The sequence below is a fragment of the Juglans regia genome, unplaced genomic scaffold (genome assembly GCF_001411555.2).
Source record: "Juglans regia cultivar Chandler unplaced genomic scaffold, Walnut 2.0 Scaffold_1431, whole genome shotgun sequence".
NCBI lineage: Eukaryota > Viridiplantae > Streptophyta > Magnoliopsida > Fagales > Juglandaceae > Juglans > Juglans regia.
In genome coordinates, this window is record NW_023344766.1 from 1 (window position 1) to 237 (window position 237).

At 48.1% G+C, this 237-nt stretch overlaps 1 non-coding gene across 1 annotated transcript; it reads right to left on the reverse strand.

The window, feature by feature from the left end:
• Positions 1 to 61: 61 nt before the first annotated feature.
• LOC118345098 lies at positions 62 to 180 on the reverse strand. Its single transcript, XR_004798757.1, has one exon. It is a non-coding gene; the product is annotated as a 5S ribosomal RNA (ribosomal RNA).
• Between the last annotated feature and the right edge of the window lie 57 nt (positions 181 to 237).

Genomic DNA, 237 nt, shown 5'->3' on the forward strand with positions numbered 1-237 from the left:
ATCCACTCCCGAGTGGTCCTTCTTGTCAATTTATCTCGCAAGGCGGAAAAAACAAAAACGAGGGGTGCAACACGAGGACTTCCCAGGAGGTCACCCATCCTAGTTCTACTCTCGCCCAAGCACGCTTAACTGCGGAGTTCTGATGGGATCCGGTGCATTAGTGCTGGTATGATCGCACCCATCAAACTAATTACTTAAAATTCATATAATCCTTGAGCGACATACTAGCGTCCTTCC